We start from the raw sequence: 6,000 nt of genomic DNA, 5'->3' as shown, positions 1-6,000 counted from the left end.
CATAAAACAAAGGCACGGCTTTAGCTGAATGTGTTTGTAACAAGTCAAACATCGCAGGAGTGCAGTTTCAAATACAATGCCGGGGAGAAAAGGATGTGAAGAGACCTACAAGATAAAATCGAAACAACCGTCGTATTATTCACCCTGATTTCACGTTATTTCAATGATTCTCAAATTATTGACTAAAGGACAAAGGGCTGGACTCAATGTTGGATTTGGCTGACATATACATATACTAGCATAAGAGAATACATAACTGTATATATACAAGGACATACCTGCACTCCTTATCACACAAAATCCAATTTCAATGGCCTACAGTGCCTAGAAGTTGACGAGTTAGTAGGAAGTTTTAGATAGATATGTAAGTAAATAAACATGTTAGTATTTATTGTATGCTCATAAGACTAGATAGGAAAAAAATTGCGAAACACCGCCCCTTATGCTGAGGGTCTCAGATATTTGAGTTTTATACCTTTCATGAAAATAAAATGATATATTAAGTTTGGAACGAAGCTAAAATTGTAAGTCCTTAAAGAAGAAGAGATAGACCCACCAATCAATATACCGAAATAATCAGCATGACGAGCTAAGTTGATTAAGCCATGCCCACCTGTATGTCTATCTGTTTGAACGCAAACAAGTTCTTAAATTTTTGCGGTGTCTTGAATTAATTCGGTGATCGGGTAAATTTGGGTGTACGATAAAATATTTTTCGAAACCAACCGGAACCCCTATAGCATATATATATCTCCCATACAACTGATTTTTCGTGATTTCTTAATCATTTTATTACCTAAAAGATTGAAATTTCAAAGAAAACTAACACTAAAAGTTTAAATTGTTGTCTAAAAGAAATGTTAAGATCGGTTATACATATGTATAATATATATCACATACAACCGACCCGGTTAGATAAGAAGTTTTACGTAATTTCCCCTCATTTAAAAATCTTGAAGTTCCACGAGATTCTTACATATAACTCATCAATTATTGTCTGAAGAAGTCGTGAAAATAGGTCATATATATATCTAATATATGTATATCCCATATATACAACTGGTGGCTCAAATTGTACGATTTTTCAGATTATTGCTCAGCTCTATTCATGAAAAAGGTATGAGCTCTTCGGCACAACCAAGAACATTCCCAGAACAATTTTTTATTTCGTATGAACACTAACCCAGTCTAATGTATACATATATTTTTGCAACATTTGGAACAAAAGTGCTGCTACTAAAAGCTCTTCATGATTTCATACAGTTGCCAAAAATAGAGAGAGTGTGCAGCCTTTGGAGAAATCGCAGTAAACAAACAGTTTCTCTCTTTTAAGAACATGAATGAAAGAAAGCTCATCCTTTTGATATGTTTGATAAAAAGGACAATAGCCTTAAACAACACGCTTCCATTGAAAAATCATACAAACAGCCCCTATTGTATATGAACATATGGTATATATTTGAACGTTATATTAAAACAAGTAAGGAAGGCTAAGTTCTGGTGTAACCGAACATTACATACTCAGTTGAGAGCTATGGAGACAAAATATGGAAAATCACCATGTAGGAAAATGAACCTAGGGTAACCCTGGAATGTGGTTGTATGACATGTGTATCAAATGGAAGGTATTAAAGAGTATTTTAAGAGAGAGTAGGCCATAGTTCTATGGATGGACGCCATTTAGGGGTATCGCCATAAAGGTGGACCAGGGCTGACTCTAGAATTTGTTTGTACGATATGGGTATCAAATGAAAGGTGTTACTGAGCATTTTAAGAGGGAGTGGGCATTAGGTCTATAGGTGGACGCCTTTTCGAGATATCGCCATTAAGGTGGACCAGGGGTGACTCTAGAATGTGTTTGTACGATATGGGTATCAAATGAAAGCTGTTAATGAGTATTTTGAAAAGAAGTGATCCTTAGTTCCATAGGTGGACGCCGTTTCGAGATATCGCCATAAAGGTGGACCAGGGGTGTCTCTAGAATGTGTTTGTACGATATGGGAATCAAAGGAAAGGTGTTACTGAGCATTTTAAGAGGGAGTGGGCATTAGGTCTATAGGTGGACGCCTTTTCGAGATATCGCCATTAGGGTGGGCCAGGGGTGACTCTAGAATGTTTGTACGATATGGGTATCAAACGAAAGGTGTTACTGAGCATTTTAAGAGGGAGTGGGCATTAGGTCTATAGGTGGACGCCTTTTCGAGATATCGCCATTAGGGTGGGCCAGGGGTGACTCTAGAATGTGTTTGTACGATATGGGTATCAAATGAAAGGTGGTAATGAGTATTTTAAAAGGGAGTAATCTTTAGTTCTATAGGTGGACGCCTTTTCGAGATATCGCCATAAAGGTGGACCAAGGGTGACTCTAGAATGTTTGTACGATATGGGTATCAAACCAAAGGTGTTACTGAGCATTTTAAGAGGGAGTGGGCATTATGTCTATAGGTGGACGCCTTTTCGAGATATCGCCATTAGGTTGGGCCAGGGTGACTCTAGAATGTGTTTGTACGATATGGGTATCAAACGAAAGGTGTTACTGAGCATTTTAAGAGGGAGTGGGCATTAGGTCTATAGGTGGACGCCTTTTCGAGATATCGCCATTAGGGTGGGCCAGGGGTGACTCTAGAATGTTTGTACGATATGGGTATCAAACCAAAGGTGTTACTGAGCATTTTAAGAGGGAGTGGGCATTAGGTCTATAGGTGGACGCCTTTTCGAGATATCGCCATTAGCGTGGGCCAGGGGTGACTCTAGAATGTGTTTGTACGATATTGGTATCAAATGAAAGGTGGTAATGAGTATTTTAAAAGGGAGTAATCTTTAGTTCTATAGGTGGACGCCTTTTCGAGATATCGCCATAAAAGTGGACCAAGGGTGACTCTAGAATATTTGTACGATATGGGTATCAAACCAAAGGTGTTACTGAGCATTTTAAGAGGGAGTGGGCATTATGTCTATAGGTGGATGCCTTTTCGAGATATCGCCATTAGGTTGGGCCAGGGTGACTCTAGAATGTGTTTGTACGATATGGGTATCAAATGAAAGGTGGTAATGAGTATTTTAAAAGGGAGTAATCCTTAGTTCTATAGGTGGACGCCTTTTGGAGATATCGCCATAAAGGTCGACCAAGGGTGACTCTAGAATGTTTGTACGATATGGGTATCAAACGAAAGGTGTTACTGAGCATTTTAAGAGGGAGTGGTTATTAGGTCTATAGGTGGACGCCTTTTCGAGATATCGGCATTAGGGTGGCCCAGGGGTGACTCTAGAATGTGTTTGTACGATATGGATATCAAATTAAAGGTATTAATGAGGGTTTTAAAAGCGAGTGGCCCTTAGATGTATATGTGAAGGCGTTCTCGCGATATCGACCAAAATGTGGACCAGGTGATCCAGAAAATCATCTGTCGGGTACTGCTAATTTATTTATATATGCAATATCATTAACAGTATTCCTGCCAAGATTCCAAGGGCTGTTGATTTCGGCTTGTAGAACTTTTTCATTTTCTTCTACTTAATATGGTAGGTGTCACACCCATTTTACAAAGTTTTTTCCAAAGTTATATTTTGCGTCAATAAACCAATCCAGTTACCATGTTTCATTCCTTTTTTCGTATTTGGTATAGAATTATGGCATTTTTTTCATTTTTCGTAATTTTCGATATCGAAAAAGTGGCCGTGGTCATAGTTTGTACACCAAACTGCCAAATTACAGCTTGCAAAACTTCTAAATTATCTTCTTTTAAAAGTGGGCGGTGCCACACCCATTGTCCAAAATCTTACTAATTTTCTATTCTGCGTCATAACGTCAACCCATCTACCAAGTTTCATCGCTTTAATCGCCTTTGGCAATGAATTATCGCATTTTTTCGGTTTTTCGAAATTTTCGATATCGAAAAAGTGGGCGTGGTTATAGTTCGATATCGTTCATTTTAAATATCGATCTGAGATGAGTGCCCTGGAATCTACATACCAAATTTCATCAAGATACCTCAAAATTTACTCAAGTTATCGTGTTAACGGACAGACGGACGGACGGACGGACGGACGGACATGGCTCAATCAAATTTTTTTTCGATACTGATGATTTTGATATATGGAAGTCTATATCTATCTCGATTCCTTTATACCTGTACAACCAACCGTTATCCAATCAAAGTTAATATACTCTGTGAGCTCTGCTCAACTGAGTATAAAAATCGAGCTTTATCTTCTTCATTGTAGAACTGTAAATATTATCCCGCTTGATATTGTTAAGATAAAGTTCAAAAATATCTATGTAGTTATGTATGTACATATGTATGTACATAGATGCATTGAGAAAAGTTCAAGGCCATAGGTACGCACGTGTATATATTGTTGTTTTGTTTAATGTCTGAATAGTAAATTTTTTGTGAGAGATATCCGACTATCGCACAACAGGGATTCAAAAATGTTTAATTAGAATCTTAAAAATTCTGCAGAAAAGCAAACAGCAGCTTCGATTTTATTCAAATTTCTTTAGTAAAATTCCTTCTTTGTAATTTTAGTTAATTTAATAAAAACTTACATACTAAACTGACGCCTAACCGTTTATACGGTTCTGGCCGTCCAACAAGGCACGCCAGTCGCATCTAGAGTGCGCTAACTGGTAACACTAAGGGACCTGGTCGTTCTAGCCTGCTTTCGCAGGCGCGTTCCTATAAAAATCATTTCTTAGTCGGAGCATCATCTTTTATTCGTATTGTGACGAGTATTACCATATCTAAGCTGTTGCTAAGTAAATGCGCAACAACAAAAACATTAAAGGGACGATTAATGGTGACTTATAACCATATAACCATAACCAGATAAAACAGCTGATCGAACCTACTTTATGGAAATCAATATAATCGATACCATAACCATACCATAGCCAACCAATTGGTTTTTGGTTTTCCACCATATCCATAAATACAAGGTATAACAGGTGCATAGCGACCTCCCTCTCTAAAAATAATAACATAACATACAGTCCACAAAAATACTAAATAATATAATAACAAAAAAACTATTCGCCCTTCGAATTACCAAAGCTTAGACAATATCGAAGCTAACGGCTTATCTGGAATACATTTTTGTTAATTCGGATAAGCCGTTTCTTTGTTATCAAGCCGGACTTTTATTTTGGCCTTAAAAAATAAAAGTCCATATTTAACTTTTATTTCCGGACTTTTATTTTTAAAAGTCCGAGTTTAACTAGTTCTATCGGACTTAAATAATAAAAATACAGATTTTACTTTTATATGTGGACTTTTATGGAAACAGTTCGGAAAATAAAAAGGACGCATGATTCGACATGATATTGCTGTAGGGATACCTGGGAAGTCAAACATTTTCACCTAGGACACTTTTTGACCAGGACTTCTTCGACTCCGAAATAAAAATAATTATTATTTTCCGTCCCTGCATTAATCATCATTTACCAAATACATACAAGGCAACGAAGAGATAACTCACACATAGATGTAATCATCAGCCGAAATAGTACTCACATACACACACGCATAAGGCTATGCGAGAGACTATAAACTACAAATATACATGTACATATATGGGTAATCAAGCATGCATTTCGAGAAGTTACTAGACCTTAGGAGAAATGGGTAGGCGAGACAAAAGAGAGTATAAAAGCAGCGAAAGCTGAGTAGCCAGTTATCAGTTTGATTTAAGCACGCTATTGGTTGTGAAGTTAAATGTTATTGTGAAGTACTTTCAAAGTAGTCTAATAATTTTTGCATTATTGAATATTGGAGTTATTTATTCAACAGCTTAGCGATTCGAACGTTAGCAGAAGATTTGGAATAAGCGGAATTTCACTAAATTCGTTAGAGTATAATGTGGCCTAGTCAGCGTACCCGCTGCGTTGAAATTCACTGGACTATGTTGATATATCTCGTTTCTATCGAACACTACCAAAGCCGCCTCATCTAATGTTGTCTCGGTCCGTACTTCTGCCCCATATTTATTTGATTTATATAT

The sequence above is a fragment of the Eurosta solidaginis genome, chromosome 1 (genome assembly GCF_040869045.1).
Source record: "Eurosta solidaginis isolate ZX-2024a chromosome 1, ASM4086904v1, whole genome shotgun sequence".
Classification (NCBI taxonomy): domain Eukaryota; kingdom Metazoa; phylum Arthropoda; class Insecta; order Diptera; family Tephritidae; genus Eurosta; species Eurosta solidaginis.
Note: the sequence above shows the minus strand (reverse complement) of the source record.